Consider the following 18,450-nt stretch of genomic DNA (forward strand, 5'->3'; position numbering starts at 1 on the left):
AGGGTGAGGAAGGAGCAAGTGCAGAGGCCCCAAAGCACGGGTGCGTGTGTGCGTGTGTGCGTGTGTGTGCGCATGCAGCTGTGCATGTGGGTGAGTGTGCATGCATGTGTCTGTGTGGGCTTGTGTACATGTGCGCACTCGTGTGCGTGTGTGTTCATGCGTGTGCACATGCTGTGCGTGTGCATGCATGTATGCATGTCTGTGTGTGCTTGTGTGTGTGTGCATGTGTGTGTGGGGGGGGATGGGCCTCTTGGAGCCGTCAGGGCCTGGTTCAAGTCAGATTCCAAGAGACACAGTTGAGACTCCAAAATCTGTACCCCGCCTGGGCAGAGGGAGCGAGGGACGAGGGCCGCTGTGTGTCCGGAGCCGGGAGCGTGTGCGTCTGTGCTGTGCACGGAGGGTGGGTGGTGGTCCCGGAGCCGGGTCGCTGAGGGTTAGGTGGCAGGGGCTCCCGTGTTAAACTGCGAGTGTGGGTTTTATTCTGCTGGCTGCGGGGAGCTGCTAGGAGGTTTAGGGCACTGAAGCAAGTAGAATCTACTTACGTTCTGCAGCCTGCCCGCCTCCTGCAGTGATGTTCGCGGGGTGTCTCTCGGGGTCAGAGCCTGCGTCTCCCATCTCTTCTGCGTCCCAGGGTGGAGGCACTGTGCTCACGGCGGGCTCAGGTGGTGCTGGGTGGTCCCCGGTGTGAGTGCAGGGGCCCGGAGGCGGGCTGGAGCCCAGGCTCCTCTCCCAGGCCTGATCTGTGAGAGTGGCTAATGAGAACGCTGTCTTCCTGGAGTTCTGGACGTGGCTGGAAGCCAAGCTCGGAAGACACGGATTCACTGTCAGGCTGACGGGGAGAACCTGGCTGGCTCGGGAGCACGGGGGTCAGGAGGGAACTGCCTGCTGCCAGCCGCCGTTCCGCCCACCAGCCGCCCAGGCCGCCCCGCCCAGGGCCGCCGTCCCCTCTCCGCCGGGCCGCCGGCCGCCCCGCTCTGCTCCCTGCCCCCTCTCCACGGCGGCGAGGGCAAAGGCTTCTCTGCTCACAGACGAGGACGTGGGAAGGGGGCCTGCAGGAAGCACGGGCCTTGGGGAGGGACACGGGGGCGCCTGTAGCGGCCCCTGATGGCCCCGGGCCCTGGGCGAGGTCACCTGGACGGTGCTTCTCCACCTTGGCTGCTGGTCAGAACCATCCGAGAGCTCCCAGTTCCCCGCTGTCCAGGCTGCGCCCAGACCAGGTGAGCCAGGATCTCTGGTGGGAGCCCAGCTCTAGGCATGGTGATGACAATGCACTCGAAGCCCAGGACCGCTGCGCGAGTCAGGTGGGTCCGGATCGTTCCCTGGACACGTGGATGGGAAAGAGCCCCAGGGACCACCGGCATCGGTGGGGCCTGCCTGCTCGCTGAGATTTTAAGGGGCTCAGAATATCACCCCATCACCCTTCCTGGAAACTGGAAGTTTCCACCAGTACAATAATTGTATCCATTCATTCACTCGTTCCCTCATCCCACAAACATCCCTTTAACGCAGACCACCTGTCACGTGCTGTGAGGAGACAAAGCAACCGAAGTGGACGAGACACGTCTCCTCAGATGGGGCGCAGATTTAGGGGCGTGTAAGCTCAGCGCACAGGTGACCTGTGGGAAAGGAGCTGGGAGGGGTGGGTGTGCGGCGGGGGAGCGCGCTGCCAGGGAGGCGGAGGGAAGACGAGGCCTCCGGGGTGGGGAGACAGTGTCTGCGCCCGCCTGGGCCGCTCCGGGCACCAGACCTCCAGCCCCTCCCGAGGCGAGCACGCCCGCGGCTGGACGTGCGGGGAGGTGAGCAGAAAACTGCCGGGTGGGCTGGCGGGGTGGGCACGGCGGGGTCCGGAGGCGGGCTGGAGCCAGTGAGCCGCTGCGCGTGCGCCAGGCCGGCGGAGCGCAGGCGAGTGTCACGTGCCCGCCGCACGGCCGCGCCCCCAGGCCCGGGGCCCGTGCTGGCGTGGGCGCCTGGGTGCCCGCAGCGCCTCCGGGAGGACAGCCGGCGGGTGGCAGGGAAACCGGTGCTCCCGCGGGCCAGGAGCGGTGTGGAGCGCTTCGCATACTCCCTGAGGCCTCACGCAGCCCCTGCTGTAGCAGCGTCTTCCCAGGTGGGGAAACTGAGGCTCCGAAGAGATAATGATGCGTGTCAGACGAGAGGTGCGGCCAAGCCGTGTATCGGGAACCAGCCGCCTGCCTGAGGGTCCGAGAACTCACACCCCAGACCCCCGGTCAAGAGAAACTCACCGTCCAGAGAGCTTCGACCCAGACCATCTCTCCGGGAAGCAGGGCCTGGCCGTGGGCCAGGTCAGCAGCAGGAGAAAGGGTGCAGAAGGAAGGGGACAGCCCTGGGCCGGGTGCAGGGGACAGGCAGGGTGTTCCCAGCATGGCTGTGGAGAGCCGGAGACGGCGGGGTGGGTCAGGGCCCTGGGTGGGAAGCTCAGGGATCCCGGCCGGATCTGGGGGTCCCACGAGAGCTTGGGGAGCCCCTCAGGGCACTGCCGGGACCACCGGTCCACAGCAGGGAGGCCATGTGATATGGCGCTAATTCAGTGCTCCCTCACCCGCCCGCATGGCTCCAGCCTTCTCCACAGACAGCCCGTTCCCTGCAGGCCCACAAGGCGTTTGTCTGAAGCATCACGGTGACCCTGGGGTTTGCGTGTGCTGGGTGGGAGACGACAGCGCCCCTCGGCAGCAGAGACGGCTCGGATGCAACAAAGACCGGCAGGTTAAGAAGAAAAGATCGTTCTCCTCGTTTTCTTTTCCCTCTCGAAGACCTTGGATTTGGTGAAGCCCCCTCCTTGGAGGTCCCGGGTGAGCTGAGAAGCACCTGTCCCTTTGGGGTGGGGCATGGGGCCTCTGAAGGGACTCAGTGGTGGCCCTTCCAGGAAGGCTGATAAACAGGAGCTCAAGCCACTTTCAGACCTTAAAATGGCTATGGTTACTTCCCATCAGCACTGCCTGGGACACTTCGGCCAGGGCTGGAGTTTAATCAAGGGTGCCCCGGAGGCCACTGAGCCATACGATAGCACTTCTGGCGGCAGCAGGCCGGACCCGGGCGATAAAGCCCGGGAACCTGTGGGCCGTGAAGTGTCGGTGCTCCGTCGGGGGTGGGGGTGGGGCTGGGGAAGGGCTTGGAGGCACTTGGAGGCCTCCAGCTGGGGTGGAGGCTCGCTCAGCTGACAGTGACGGTGGGCCAGTGGTGCCCCCCCCCCCCACCTGTCTCCACGGCTGGAAGTGTGTCTGTTGGGAAAGACCAGGGCTCTCCTCGGAGGAAGCACAGACCCGCCTCCCCCAACAGTGTGTCCTGCCTTCTGGTGAGTCTCCGTTTTCCCAGCACGTGTTTGGGGTGTTGAATTGTCCCCCTCTGATGCAGGGTTCCCACTCGGGGCATTGTAGAGTCCCTGGCATTGACCAAGTGCCTGGGGCCTGGGACCCCGTGGCCTCGGGTTCCAGGTGAACCTACCTGGGTACCTGGGTGCCTGCCCTGGCATTGGAGCTCTCCCAGGCAGGATGCAGGTGGGCAGAATCCTCCTCCCCCACGACCTTTACTGTGTGTGCGGGCAGAACCCCAACCAAACAGAGAGGCCATTTTCGCTGCTTGCACAATCCCAGGGTTGGAGGCCGGAAGCCCTGCCCCGTACGGCTGAGCGCGGGGACGCTGGAGGAGTCCACTGTCTGAAGCCTCAGTTTCCTTATCTGGAAAACGGGAAGATGAAAATAAACAAACAAACGCAGCTTTTTGCGGTTGCGCTAGGATTGCGTGAAAAGGGCTGCCCCCTGAGGCTGGCCTGCCCCAGGCGCTCGATAAGTGCGGATTCGTGCCACGGATGTGTTCAGCGCAGACCACAGGTGCTGGCGAGGAGAAGCTTCTTGACCTGCTTCTGTGCCCAGATGCTCCTAAGAGCCATTCTAGAGCTTTCTCAGGAACTCGAGCCGTAGTGGGAGGCCATTCCTGGTGGGGCGTGTGGAGAGGGCAGGAGGGGTACCCACAGAGGACCCGGGGCCTGGGCCCGGAGGACAGTGATCTCTGCCCCGTCAGGGACGCCTCCACAGGGACGCACCTGCCCTTTCTCCCTGAGATCTTGTCCATCTGTGCTTTCCCCTCCGGCCGCCAGCGCCGTGCTCCCCCTCTGGGCCCTGCCATCCCGGGACCTCAGCGAGTCGCACTCACTCAGCGGTCCGGAGGGGGACCTGCGTCGCCGCTTGTCGATGGAGCCTCTTTGCTGCGCCCGAGACTGCGGTGACGCAGACCTGCAGCCGCCACGCTCACCTCCTTTGGGGTTTCACCGCCCCCTGCTTTTACGCTCTCAGAGAGCCCGATGGAAAGGCTGTCACCTCCCCTCTGCCTGCGCAGGTGACACAAGCCGCGGCTAATCTGACTTTCTCAAGATTGACGATGCTGATTTGAGGGAAAGGATTGGCAGAGCGGCAGGCCAGACGCCTCAGTGCAGCCCCCAGGGCGTGGCCGGCACCCTCCTGTCTGGGATTCATTTTACATAAAACCAAAACCTCCACCTGGGATTTGTCTCAGGACAGAAAATGCAAGTGAATCCTTTCCCGAAACTGAAGCCTTCATAGGAGGCAGAGGGCTTGGAGTGCTTGGGATCCACCCCCCCCCTTTATAAATTATGGGCCTGGGGCCCGGGGGGGGCGGGACTTGCCCACAATCACGGCCGACGGCCCCCTCGGTGGAGCAGCCTGCACCTGGCACCCGGCTCGCCCTGCCAGGAGGAAAGTGGGTCTGATGGATGACCCTCGCCTCAGTGAGAAATAGGTTAATGCATCATCTCGCCCGGGCTACTGGCATCCTCGTAGCAGAGAGGAAGGTGGACGAGTCTCCCACAGGGCCTCTGGCTTCCTTATCAGAGGACCTGCCCGCGTCCTGTGAGGGGGCCGCCCTCCACCTTCCTGGAAGCTGCTCTCAGGCATGGGATGGAGACAGGCGGCCTGTGAACCTTCCAGGAGGGATGCGGCCTGTGAGCCCTCCAGGAGGGTCTTAGGTGGGGCCTCTAAGAGGCCCACGGTGTCCAGGTGTCACTCTGACTCACTGGGTTAATGAGGCTGTGCCTGAGGGCCCCAGCTGGGGGAGGCAGGCTGAGGCCCCAGGGGCAGGGGTCCGGGGGGGGGGTGACCAGTGTCCCAGAGCAAGGCCCAGGCAGGGAGCACTCAGGGGGCCAGGTCCCCGGCCTCCAGGCTGCAGGGCTCAGTGCAAACCAGACCTGCTTACACCGCCAGGCATGTGCAGCCCATGGGGGCTGAGTGTGGCCAGGGGGCACCCGTCCCAGCTCTCGCCCCAGCATGGACACTCCGCCCCCAGACTCCAGGTGTGGACAGAGCCCCGTCGGGCCCATTCTGTCCTGCCCTGCCTGCAGCTCAACTTCTCTTCACCAAACTCCCCTGGCCTCTTCAGGTTCCTAACTGGCCTTCCAGGTGGAAACTGAAGTCCAATTTTTGAGGCTTGCTGCCTCCAGTTGGGAACTGGAGGCCCTAAACGCAGCTCTCCAGTCAGCTGGGTTAGTCATTCAGGGGCGACATGAACCTTTCCTCTGTGGCGCTCTGTTATTATGTTTAATGTGTATCTGCTTTGTGTCAGGCACCCCCTGAAGGCTGGAACGAGGGAAGGTGATGCCCCCAGAGCCTGGAGAGGGACAGGCACATGACGAGTGGATGGAGCAGGGGCTGCTACTTCTGCCCAAAGAGGCCGAGGGAACCCCAGAGGAGGGAAGGTTTGTTCCTGGGGAAGAGCGTCCCCTGCAGCGACAACGGCCTGTCACAGGCCTGGAGCGGACAGGGTGTAAGGAGAGAGGAGGTGAGGGCTGTTTTCAATGAGAAGGCTTGAGAGCGGGACCAGTGAGATGCCCGTGTTGACTGGACCAGGCACTGCCGGCTCGGGCACTGTCGGCCGTGGTCGGGACACGGGTATGGTGCTGAAGGAGGGTGCAGGCTGAAGCCCCAGAATTGTTGTAGGGTCTTGACTGCTGCAGAAACCACTTCTAATTCATCCAGAAATCCTGCGGGCGCCATCTTTGAAATCAGGCCACCGTGCAAGTCTCTCCCCACCCGAGTCCACCACGGTCAGCATCTCCATCAGCGCCAGGACAGCCTGCAGTGGGGTCCTGGCTGGTCAACTCTGCCCACCTCGTGAATCTCTGCCAGCGCTCAGAGGGACCCTGTAAAAACCAAGCAGTCCTGGGGCTTCCCTGGTGGCGCAGTGGTTGAGAATCTGCCTGCCAATGCAGGGGACACGGGTTCGAGCCCTGGTCTGGGAAGATCCCACATGCCGCGGAGCGACTGGGCCCGTGAGCCATAACTACTGAGCCTGCGCGTCTGGAGCCTGTGCTCCGCAACAAGAGAGGCCGCGATAGTGAGAGGCCCGCGCACCGCGATGAAGAGTGGCCCCCGCTTGCCGTAACTAGAGAAAGCCCTCGCACAGAAACGAAGACCCAACACAGCCAAAAATAAATAAAAACAAACAAACAAACAAACAAACAAAAACCCAAGCAGTCCTGTCACTGCACCGTGGGGCACCTCCCAGGGGCTCCTGTCTCACGCACGATAAACGCAAAGCAAACCCCGAGGCCCGCCAGCCCTCACCGTCTGGCCTCTCTGCTCTCGACTTCATCCACGCCTCTGCCTCTGGCCGCGCTCTGCAGCAAGGGTGGGCACCTGCTGTCCTGGACATACGGGGCAGCTTCTCCCGGGGGGGGAGGCTTTGCATTTTCTCCTCCGTCTGGAGCAGCAGCAGTTGTGATACCCTTCTTGCCTCCTCGCGATAGGTGCGTTCCCTGTTCACACGCAGCCCTCCCGTGGGTTCTCCCAACTTCCCTGGCCTTCCTTCCTCCATGGGACCCGGGTCCTCTGTGGCAGACAGGCCTGAGCAGGCCCACCTCCTGGTGTTCTCATCCTGGGGTGAGCCCCTCCCCAGGTGTGGGCAGGACAGAAGGTGCCCCAGGTGCTGGGGCCTCGCTTGCGGCTACTTTACAGACATGAGACCGCCTTGTTGCAAACTCAGCCTGGAGTCTTGCTCTTGTTTGCTTTGGATAACTAAGTTGTCTGCAAATGCAAGTAAGTTCTGCCGAAGCCTGAGTGAGTGAAGATGGGGATGAGAACGCAGCCTGGCCCACATCTGGATTGCTGCCTGAGTGGAAAGCCCAGCTCGGCGGTGCCAGGGCTCCTGGCCACAGACGCCAAGAGACGGTCAGCTTGTGCGTCTGCCGCTGCTGAGCATGTGGCAGTTGTCAGGCAGTGATAAAGAGCCATTACACCTTCTCACCTCTGTGTGTTCCCCTTGTTTATTTCTCCTGTCTGTCCCCCCAGCACAGGGGAGGCCTGAGAGGGTGAAGACCTTTGTCCCTTGGCTCTGCTGCATCTCCAGGGCCTGAGCACACATAGAACTGTAGGCGCTCCGTAAATGTTTGTTGAATGAGGTGACATTTCATTGCTTTTATGCAGATAAGAAATAGATAAGGGGAGAAATATTATGGGCCACAAAATGCAGAATGTTTCTGTTCTGCAGACACAGCAGTGACTTCCCATATAGTTATTTATTTATTTTTCTGTAACCTCATTTTAAGGGCATTTCCTTGTCTTAAATAGAAACACAGGATGGAATTGTTGGAAGGGGACTTGGTGACTGCAGGCTGAGCCCTCATTTTATAGATGAGGGAAAAGACTTGCTTAGGGTCACACAGCGAGCGAGGGAGGGAGTGAATATTGTGCACAGAAAAGGAGACAGAACGGAAACTGAGCCAGTTTCCCCGCCCAGGGCCCTCCCCCGAGCCCGAGAAACCCCATGCAGGAGGCCGTGAAGCCCAGCCCCTCTGTCCTCCTTAACCGTGGGTGCAACGCTGACGCGAGTAACTTACCTGCTGTTCATGAACCTAAGTGCACCAGTAATAGGATTTAATGCTGCTGTTGGATAAAGCTCTTTTTCTCAGGAAATGGCAGCACTGGCAAGGACTCCATAATCATGATAGTGAGGGAAACGTGACAACACGTGTGACGCTCTCATGATAAGTGACTGCACGTGATGCATTTTGGAGACTCTCACTCGACATTGGGAACAAGAAAGACTCTTTGTAATGAGCGTGAGTGTGCGTTTTAGTTTATGGAAAGCAAAGTCAGCTATATTTTCTCTTTGTTTTCCAATTAAACATCTACATTCTCTATTTGATAAAATTTGATACTTTAGTTTACGGCAAATAAGCCTGTGGACATATTACAGATACAATTTTGAACCACCTGTTATAAACTGTATAGGCTGAGATGACTTGCTATTTAATGGTATATGTCTAATTAACACGATTGAATCATAGATTAGATCCAACATTCAAGTGGTGCAGCCTCTTAGGCAATGTCCTCATCATGAATTATTTGCTAGGTATTTTCATAGACATTTGATAAATATTACCATTTAAAATAAGCTTCTGTATTGTCAGATGAGGAACTAGCAATCACACAGGCTTGGTATTCATTTTTGTCTGTTTTTATTATCTTAGAGAATAGATGTTTCAAGTTCATCTCTTTGTCTGGTAGTTTGGGAAAATTGTAGAGTTAAGGTACAATTTTTTTCTCCTGCTTCTCCAAAGATGCATAGTATTTGCTACTGGTTACAGGGCTTGATTTTAAATGCTCACATCCCGTCACCAATACAGACCCACACAGACCCCTGCACTATCCCACCCTCTCTAGCTGAGCACGCAGGGGAAGGAGGCTAAGAGGCTGTTACTGAAAACCTCTTATGTGCAGGTGCTGTGTCTGGGGGAACCCTCTGGTGGATTCAGGCCGTCAGGGAGAGGATGGGCACCAAGAGACACCAGGACCCCTCCCCTCACCTGATCACCTGGCCACCTGCCCCTCACCTGGCCACCTGCCCTTCAACTGGCCACCTCCCTGCACCTGGCCATCTGCTCCTCACCTGGTCACCTGCCCCTCACCTGGCCACCTGCCCTCACCTGGTCACCTGCCTCTCACCTGGTCACATCCCCTCACCTGGTCACCTGCCCCTCACCTGGCCACCTGCCCTCACCTGGTCACCTGCCCCTCACCTGGCCACCTGCCCTCACCTGGTCACCTGCCTCTCACCTGGTCACATCCCCTCACCTGGTCACCTGCCCCTCACCTGGCCACCTGCCCTCACCTGGTCACCTGCCCCTCACCTGGCCACCTGCCCTCACCTGGTCACCTGCCTCTCACCTGGTCACATCCCCTTACCTGGCCATCTGCCCCTCACCTGGCCACCTGCCCCTCACCTGGTCACCTGCCCTCACCTGGCCACCTGCCCTCACCTGGCCACCTGCCCTCAGATGCTGCCTGGCCTGTGGCCTCTGCTCCTCACTCCCTGTGCCTTCCGATCTCGTTGCAGCCCTGGGTTTCACGGGGCTCACCCCGATAGCAAGTCACCATCTGGGGCTGGCCGGTCTCTGTATGCCTCCTGCCCACGTGTTCTCTGTCCACGTGTTTCCCCTCCATTCAGCCTGGCTCCTGCTCCAGGCTGGTGTCCGGTGCCCTGGCTCCCCACCTGGGCACCATCCTGGTCTAACCCGGCATCTCGATCCTACACGCGTCCTCACCATGAGCCCAGCCCACCAGCCTCTTCCGCGTACCCATGTCATTCAGTCTGAAGTCACTGAGGACAGCGGGTATGGTTTTGGGTTTGGGGGTTTATTCAACAAATCTCATGCCCCTTTCTCCTTAGGTCACAGGCTCCAGCTGCTGCCGGCAGTGGTAGGTTAGTCTGCACCTGCCAGTCACGGGGCCCCATCTCCTCTGTGACAAGGGCAGTGCTGGTGGACGCATGACAGGAACAGGCTAGTTAGAAGCCTTCCGTGGGGTCCAGCAGTGGAGACCCGGAGGGGGAAGAGTTCCGTTTTCCGCCAGAGTCTCTCAGTGTGGAGAAGTTCCTCGGGGGTGCCCGTGGGGGCCTGGCTGTGAGCGGCAGAGTGGGCGGCGTTGAGAGGAAGGCAGCCCGCCAGCCCCCGGGCACTGAGTCCCCCCGAGGCTTCATCCCGGCTCGTGTCCCCCTGCCTGCCCGCCTCCTGGCCTTTCCTTTGCTCGGTGGGGGAGGTCCGGGCTCTTCGCGTGCACCCGCACCCGCCCTCAGCCTGCTTCCCGGGAGCTCAGCCTGCGGCACTCACGCGGTCAGACGTGGTCCAGAGAGCACGGGTGGAGGTGGCTTCATGGGGCTGGAGCCCCTGGCCCTGCGGGCGGAGGGAAGCCCATCGCTGGAGGCAGGACAGGCCCCAGAGTGCCCAGCGCCAAGTGCACTGGGCAGCTAACTTCCCAGCAGGTGGGGGGAGGTGCGGCCGGCGGGACGCGGGGCTGGCGGAGAGAAGCGAGGGCAGACCAAGGCCATGGGGTCGGGGGCTCTTACTGAGTTGCCGCTCTCTGAAAAGGTACAAATGCCAAGGGTGGGAGGGACAGGCCTCCTCGGCGGCAGGTGAGGACAGCGGAGGCCGAGGGCTCAGGCCCCCGACTCCATCACGGCAGCAGCTGAGTCCCGGGCAGGGCCTGCTTGGGGCAGAGCAGGCCCCTGGCATGGGAGGGTTGATGCTTCTGGAACCTTGAGCCTCCAGATTCTCCTGGACCCTCCGTCCTGGTGAGGGTGGAGCTTCTGCCCGGCTTGGAGTGACCAGAGGCCTCTTCCCATGGATGCCTCGTGCCCCAGGGTCTACCCCAGGTCACCTCCCGGACGCCTGACTAGGACGAGGGTTAAGTGATGACATATTACGCTGGGGACATGCTGGCCCCAGGAGGGAGGACAGGGCTTCTACCCCAGGGGCAGCAGGACTCTGCCAGGACCACGTGCAGGGCTGGGATGAGCCCGGGGGCTGGGCCATGATGGCATTGGGTCCAGGAGGTCGGGTGGAGGAGAGTGTACTGACCTGACCTGCTTTACCCCCTTGTTGGGGTCCTGGCAGGTGGTATGGAATCTACCCGGATGGCCCCAGAGGCAAGAAAGACGATGGTCCTCACTGCAGTGAGATGCAGGCACACCTGGCGGGGGTGGGGGCCGGGTAACAGCCCCAGGAGGTGGGGCTGCTGGGCCGGGTGTCCCGTGCGAGGCTGGGACCCACGAGGCCCGGGAGGCGCGCCAGCCACTGAAGCATCCACGACCTTGCAGAGACTTCCGTGTGAGCTTCCTCTGAGGGTCAGGGCTGAGGTGGGAGGTGCGTGACAGATGGGGACCCCTGAGAACCCACAGCCATAGCGGCCCACGTCGGAAGCTGAGGACACCGCGATCGTAAGGAGGGCATGGAGGATGGGGCCCCTGGGAGCCTCATGCCCTAGGGATTTGTGGAGATGGTCACAGAATCTGTTGCTCCTGGGGCAAAAGCGGCAGGTAGCCAGCAGGGCCCTGGCCACTGATGTGCAGGTGCACCTGGTAAGGGGCGGCGTCCCCCAGGACGGGGGGCCCATGGGGTTCTGGAGGACCTGCTCCCACCAGGAATGTCAGCCAGAGCTGTAGCCCCTGGGGGCTCTGCCATGCGGGCCCCGGGATGGATGGCCAGAGGCCCCGCAGAGAAGGGCTCCCTCCTCCTTCCAAACGCTGGGAGCGGAGAGCCCTCGGCACCCTGGGGCCCCCGGCTGAGCACGGCCACCTCCCCAAGCACACAGCCGTCCTGAGGGTGGCCCACCTCCTGGGACTGAGGCGCTGGGATACACCGGCCCAGCCCTCTGGCCCCATCCGGGGGACCTCTGGAGGGCCGGCGCAGCCTGGAGGGCCCCCTGGAGCCGTGACCCGTGCGCCCAGCTGCACCACTGCTCGCTCCCCCTCACGCCCTCCGGCTTCCCCCCTCCCTGCGCCTCTGCCCGCCCCCTGCCCCCCGCAGGGATCTGCCGGCGAGCTCTGGGCAGTGAGCCGCTGTGTGCTCCCTTCACCTTGGAGTCCGGTCAGCCTCGGATGGGGGGGCGCAGGTGGGGTGGTCTCTGATGGGCACAGGGGGCCTGGAGGACTTCAGTGGTTACCCATGGGGATGAGCGGGGCTCCGGGGCCTGGGAGGTGAGGGGCTGCAGTTCCTGAACCTGCTGTGCTGATGGTCCTGGGAAGCTTCGTACCTGTAGGAAGTGTGTGGTTTCTACTAGATGCTTTATTGCTAATCTCATTACATAGCTCCAGTTTTTCCTTTCAAATGCTGAACTTTTTAAAGACCTAAAAGGCTTGGAAAGCAGATTGTCCCTCGGCTCTGAGGAGACCCTCAGGGCGGATCCACCGGTCCCTGGCCTCCCCTCCGGGTTCTCAGAAGCTGTGAGCGCCGGGCCCTCAGCCCTGCCTGCCGGGGCCTCGTCGGGAAAGAGGATCTGTGGGGCGCTGTGCGCACAGCCCTGCTGTTTGGGACGCACTCCAGCCCCGCAGGAGGGGCTTTTGAGCGGCCTAGCTATGCAGCCCGGTGTGGGCTGTTCCAGCCCCGTTCTCCGAGCCGGGCGGGGGGCGGGGGGCGAGCCCTGAGGGAGGACCAGGCGCTGGGCGCTCCCTGGGGCCACTGTCTCTCCTCTTGCGGATTCTGTGGCTCTGCAGGCGTTTGCCAGTTCGGGTTGTGTTCGACTCTCGCGGTCGGCCCTCTGCGGCAGCCCCCGCCTACATCTGCGCCCCCGGCCCTCTGCGGCTCCCTCCAGCCTGGAGTCTCTTTCTCCCCTTCTTGACTCCAGACGGGCCTTTGCAATTTGTTTCATCCAGTGGATGCAGAAGGAGGGACGTTCCAGAGCTTCTGAGGCCAGTTCAGAAACACCTGAAGCTCCTGCCTGGGCCTCTTGGAAGCGTGCCTCTGACGGCCCTGGGACACTAAGTAAGAATTCCCACTACCCACTGGGAGTCACCTGGAGAGGGCTGGGCCTCCTGGGAAGGAGAGGGGCCCACAGGGGACCAGCCCTGCTCTGTGCCCGCCAAGGTCCAGGCCTGTGGATGGAGCAGCTGAATTCATAGGCTGAGCCCGGCTGGTGCCAGGTAGGGCAGAGGAGTAGTCCTTCTTGAATTCCTGACCTTCTAAGTCATGAGACATAATAAAGTAATATTTTTAAGTCAAAAATGAATGACATCTTAAAATTTGGGGGAATTTGCTCTGCAGCCACGGACAACCGGCACCACGATTTAGCGCCGCCCGCGTTGGGTGGCCAAGGCCTGGACGCGGGTCCCGCTGCCTCTGGCACATCTCCCACCTCGTCCTGGGTTGGGGTCTTGGCAGGCTCGGCGGTGGACGGCCGCGGGGAGCTGCCAGGGCCCAGGACCGCCGGCCGCCTTCGTGGCCTCTGCCGGCTGGGCCTCGGGTCTGCCAGGGCCTCTACGGCAGGGGGCAGCGGAATCGCCTTCCTCTCCAGCGCTCTTGGCACCTGGCTTGGCGTCCCTCTCTGCAGGAACTGCAGGAACTCAAGGACTGTGGCCGGACGAAAAGATGAGAATGGTGAACCCACGTCTGCTTGCCTGGAAGGGGCGGCTTCCCGCTGCCCTGCAGGAGAAGTTAGCGCTGACGTCGTAGTGTTGGAACCAGAGAGTTCTGTGGAAAGAGGGTAGCAAGGCAGGAGCGAGCCAGGTGGACGGGTGGCACCGCCGTCCAGGGCGGCTGAGTGAGGGGCAGGGAGGGTCACGGGGACATGGCGAACAGCAGTAAGGTGGGGAGTGGGCAGTGTTTTGAGGAGAATAATTCCAAGAGAAGCAGGACGCCCAGAAGGCAGAAACACTGCAGGCCTGCCAGCCAGAGCCAAGCCTGCCCCGGGGACCCTGAACTTGGAAGTGGGCGGCGTGGGCGGCTTGTGGGAGGGAATCCACTGAGCAGACCTGGACTCTGAGTGGTGGAGACCTGGGGTTAGAGCCTCACCTTTGCCGCGTTCTCTGAACCAGCTTCCTCCAGGGTAACAGGAAAATGAGGGAAGTTAACAAAAGATGTTGTAGTAGTGCAGACACAAGGTTGACACACCTACGCTTGAGGAAAAGTATTTCATAGTTCAGGTGCTGGTGGAAAACCAGGAGGTGATGGTCGGCTGATGGTCATGGTGGTTTAGCCAAGTGGAGAGACAAGAACCCCCAGAATGCCCCGAACCCCGAATCGCTGCTTTCTTCACACATCGTGGGCGGTGGTCAGAGTGACCGAAGGAAAAGGCTGCATTTTCCCAAAGAACCACTTCAATTGTCAGCAAAATTAACTTCTGCTCTATGTAATTTTTTAATTAATAGACTTCATTTTTGGAGCAGTTTCAAGTGTACAGAGAAATTGAGTCTAAAGGACAGAGGATTCCCACGTTATCCCCACCCCAGTTCCTCCTAGTATTCACATCCTGCATTAGCACCTAGGTTTGTTACAATCCGTGAGCCGTTACTGATACATTATTATTAACTAAGTTCATGGTTTCTATGTTTCCATTAGGGTTTACTCTTGTTGCGCATTCTGTGGGTTTTGACACATGCGTGGTGGCATGTAGCAGCGTTACAGTATCGTATAGAATAGTTTCCTCTCCGCTCGGGCTCCGACTATTCATCCTCCCCCTCCCCCTGGCAAGCGCTGATCTTTTACTGTCTCCACAGTTTGCCTTTTCTAGAACATCATATGGTGGGAATCCTACAGTTTGCAGCCTTTGCAGCCTGGCGTCTCCGACTTGACGATGCGCATGTAGGTTCCCCTGTGTCTTTCCCTGCTCTCTGTGGTCTTATTAGTAAATACCTTGTTACGTCCTTGTTTTCCAGCTGCTGACAACCCACGTCACTGTGTTCAGGCAGCAGTGGCAGCCTCTACCCCCCGGAACTAGTAGGAATGGGGTTCCACCCTCGTCCCCACCCCTCCACCCTCACTCGTGGTCTCCCATCCCAGACAGCTCCACTTGCACATCCGATACCCACGTCCCAGCTGTTTTTGACCTGCTGGCTCTCAGCATCGGGATGTGTCCCGTCGGTGGCCCTGTGCGGCCCCTCCGAGGGGACCTTCCTCCGGGCAGACCCGTGCTCCTGGTCTGCAGCCTCAGGCACTCAGGGCCGACAGCCGCCTTGAAAGGGCCCCGCTGGCCGCTCCCTGTAGCTCTGACCCTGTGATATGGAGTTCCTGCTACCATTCAGTTCTGCGCGTTGTATGTTAGAAAAATCCAGAAGCTGGTCCTGTTTCTATGGTGACGTTGTCTAGGTGAGCAGGAGGGTGCTTGTCCTCGGTACACCTGGCTTCTCTCCTCCATCTCTGGTCTGCCCTCCCTTTCCCGCTCTTCCCCTCACACTTGCCTTCTTTGACCGTGTCACCGAATTCATCTGCTGCATCCTGGAGACCTAAGCCCCTGACACCACCCTCGCAAGCGCGCGGGGAGCTGCCAGCGTGTTAGTCTGGCTCTCTGAGCCTGCTTCCTTGGGAGGAATATTAATCAGGTCACATGGTATGTGTCTTCCAGGTTTGTCTGATGGTTACATGAGATTTTGTCTGTGAAGAGTTGGGTGTGGAATGCTCCATAAATGTTCTGTTTTTCTCTCTTTCCTCATTGAACGAGGTGAGCTGCCAGCTGAGCACAGTAACATCTAAGTTTAGTTTGGGCAATTCCGTTCACCTAATAAAGCCTGACTGACTGTTCGGTGTCTGCCCTGGACACCCTGCTGACCACACCACACTCACAAACACAAATATGCACACACCCTCACTAGTAAAGAGCCACGGAGCCCCAAGCCTACTGTGGTTCCAGCAGGCAGAGTCCTCACGCCGTGCAGGGCTTCAGGACGGGGAATGGAGAGGCTCAGGGACTTCAGGGAGGAAAGGACTCTGCACGTGAGTCTGGGCTGATTCCCCGAGGGCCCGGCCACTTCCCCGCCCCGAGTGGCCCGGGGTGGCCTGGCCTGGTACAGGCCTCGTGGGAGCCCAGGTCAGAAGCTCCCTGCCACCGCCCTGAGCTGGTGACGTGGAGGCCTCACGTGGCTGGACCTGCTCCTGAGGTCTCGGGGCCTGTGACCGCCCCACCTGGCCACGGGCTGCGAGGAGGGTGGAGCATGTGTGGGGGCGAGGGCTGGGCAGGAACCCCCATCGCCTCTCATCACTGCCCTCAGAGCCCCCGGGTCTCACGCACGTGAGCCCTGACAGTGTGACGGCGATTGCACAGCAGGCTCTGGGGCCTGGGCCCTCGCTGTGGAGCCTGAGGACTGAGCTGAGGGTCTGAGGCCATGGCCGGGCCCTCAGCCCCCCTCACCCGACAGGGCATGCCCCCAGTTCTCAGAGCAGGCTCTGGGCCCCACTTGAGTGCCCACGTGGGGCCTCCCGTCTTCCTGATGCTCCTGGCAGCCGCTGGGCCATCCTGCCCGCCCGGCCCTGCCCCGGGCTCCGGCCCCAGCATCTCCCCCACCACCCACCCCGCCGCTCCTGACCCCTGGCAGCTCGCCGGGGAGGCTGGGCTTCAGCTGGTTTTGAGGACCCCGGCTGTCCTTGCACGAGTCTCCTGAAGGAGAAACCTGCAGCCTGGTCCTGCCTGCGGCAAAGTGGACCTGCATTCACGGACCTCGGCCGGCGGGGCTGTGCTGGTTCTGCGCTGTCATCCAGCGGCAGAGGTGGCACAGGCCGCTGAGCCGCGGGGGAACGGAGGACACTGGGGACTGGTGTCCCAGGCGTGGGCGGCACAGGGGGACGGGCGCCAGCCCCGCTGTTGCCAGGGTCTCCTCTCTGCCAGGCACTCCACACGTGCCGATCCAGTTCTCACAGAAAGCCCGTCAATTGCTCCGTCTTACAAAAGGGGAGATGGAGTCTCAGAGGGACCGAGCGAGCTGACCTGCCCTTGGCTGGGTCGGGCAAAGCCAGGGCTGCAGGCTGTGGCTCCTTCCTGGCAAGCATGGCCCAGCCCCAGGGGACAGCGGTGCTCGTACCCCAGGAGAATTGGGGGGACTTGTTTCCTCCTCCCGAGATGAAGCACATCTGCCCAGGACCCCCTGGTAAACCCCGAGTCCCCGGTGGAAGGCCAGGGACCCCATGGAAAGCCAGGGTTCTCTTCCACAGACACCCCGGCCTCCTCTGAGTTTAGTTCCTGCAGATGGTGTTGAATAAAGACTCCTTTAAAGTGTGAGACAGAGGAAAACAACTGGGCATCTATTCCGTGTCCTCGACGTGTGAAGTCCTCGCTGGGTGCGTGGGCCGCAGTTTCGAGCTCGTTCCTCATCACACCTTTGATAACGGGCCCACCTGCCCCTGTTTCAGGATGAGGGAATCATAGTTTTGAGAAGCCTGGTGATTTGCCAGATCTCACAATTAGTGATCGGCAGAGTCATAATTTAAAACAAGATCTGTTTTACTGAAAAATTGTATGCAATTCCTGGTCAGCCTTGTTATTCATTGATTCTTCTAAGAAATCGGTGTTACGTCCTGGAGTCACCAATATGCAGACTGTGTGCACTTTTGCTAACTGGTGACAGTTCCGACACCTGTTTCCAGTTGCAGACTCGCTGACTGTACCTTGGACGCACAGCCATAGAGCCCTGCAGGGAGCGGGGCCGGAGCTGGAGAGGACTGCGTTTGCAGGTTTCCCAGGCAGAGCTGCCCTGCTAATGAAGCTAGGAAGTCATCGCCTTGATTACAGTGATATCATCCATTGTCACAGTTTATCCCCTCCCAGAGAATCTCAAGGAAATGTGTCGTTTAGAAGGGCATTAAGCTCCTTGGAGAAATGGCTCATTCCAGGACTGAGGCAGGAAATATACAAGATGAGCCCGAAAGCTAGGAAGCTCAAAAACAAAAATAAAAACAGACTCTGACAGTGATTTGGGTGTGACGAAGGAGCACAGGAGCCCGCTGAAGCAGCTCCCCAGGGGCCAAGGCTGGCGCAGTTGGAGCAACAGAATAGAGTCGTGTTGGATTATAACCCAAGGTGTGAAATATATACCCGACGAGCTCATGTGGATATGAATAAATTATTCAATAAATATGTAAATGGAGGAGAACAGACACATCTCTCGTGCAGAGGAATTCCAATTCATGTAGATATTCTGCCCCAAAGCACGTGGAACGTAATTCCGACTCCTTAAGTGTGAGCTGTGTGCACTGACTTCTTCCAAAGAGGACAGGGTAGAAAGGAAGAAATGTGATAACCTCACTGCCAGGAAACCCGGCAAACACACCTGAGCCAGGTCAGCGTCACAGCGATGAGTCAGGTTGACAGCTGTACCCTGGACACGATGCGATAGAAACACCCCTTCACCTCAGTGGTCTTTGTTCCAAAACACATCACTCCAGTCTAATCGTGAGGAAAACACCGGACAAGTCCCAGCCGAGGGAACTTCTACAAAATACCTGACCAGTTCTCTTCAAAACCATGAAGATCAATGAAAACAAGGAAATTTGGAGAAACTGCCACCGTCTAGAGGAGCCTAAGGACAGATGACAAGTAAATGTAATGTGGGATCCTGGATGGGACCTCAGACCAGAAAAGGACACTGGGTAAGAACTAAGGAGTAAAGTATGGACTGCAGTTAACAATAATGCGTCGTCATTGGTTCATTCATTGTCATTGGTGG

At 59.8% G+C, this 18,450-nt stretch overlaps 1 long non-coding RNA gene across 1 annotated transcript; it reads left to right on the plus strand.

Annotated features, from left to right (window-relative positions):
• The first annotated feature begins 1,884 nt into the window (after nt 1-1,884).
• LOC309612145 lies at nt 1,885-8,931 on the plus strand. The gene is made up of 4 exons (XR_014235010.1): nt 1,885-2,303; nt 2,609-2,810; nt 5,593-5,725; nt 6,006-8,931. It is a non-coding gene; the product is annotated as an uncharacterized lncRNA (long non-coding RNA).
• Nucleotides 8,932-18,450: the final 9,519 nt, after the last annotated feature.

This window comes from Balaenoptera borealis (assembly GCF_965194805.1).
Source record: "Balaenoptera borealis genome assembly, chromosome: 15".
Taxonomy (NCBI): Eukaryota; Metazoa; Chordata; class Mammalia; order Artiodactyla; family Balaenopteridae; genus Balaenoptera; species Balaenoptera borealis.